At 33.8% G+C, this 482-nt stretch overlaps 1 protein-coding gene across 1 annotated transcript in view; it reads right to left on the bottom strand.

The window, feature by feature from the left end:
• The window catches only part of LOC119587943 (espin-like), a gene marked incomplete in the record, with an annotated part of 133,296 nt that overhangs the window by 61,204 nt on the left and 71,610 nt on the right, over window positions 1-482 (bottom strand).

Raw genomic sequence — 482 nt, forward strand, 5'->3', positions numbered from 1 at the left:
GGGGGGGGGTTATTTATAAGGTCATTTTGGTATGTCGAATAGGCCTATAATATTTATTGGTGGACAGAGGGCTTTACTAGATGATTAAGAATGTGATTAATCAAAATTTGGGGAAATTGACGTTTGTAATGTCGAGGTTTATGCAATGAATGATAATCGAAATTCAATGCTGCTGGAGTGTGAATAAAAAAAAAATATTGGCTAATAAGGATGAACAAACATCTTATTTAAGTGTTCGGTGAATCGCTTTAAGAAAAGAAATATTAGATTTACTAGATGCTGAATTTACGTATTGAGAACATAAACTTAATCTATGTGAAAATAACAGAAATAAAACTTTTATATCTTTAAGTCACATCATGCAACACAGATACATAAAAACAACTCAAGATCCAGTGAAAGTTTACGATAAAAACACACACACTCCATTACCCTCAGCCGTGTAGCTATGCCATGGTTCCCCATTTCACGTCACGGAACAG

This window comes from Penaeus monodon, chromosome 23, assembly GCF_015228065.2.
Source record: "Penaeus monodon isolate SGIC_2016 chromosome 23, NSTDA_Pmon_1, whole genome shotgun sequence".
In the NCBI taxonomy this organism is placed as follows: Eukaryota; Metazoa; Arthropoda; class Malacostraca; order Decapoda; family Penaeidae; genus Penaeus; species Penaeus monodon.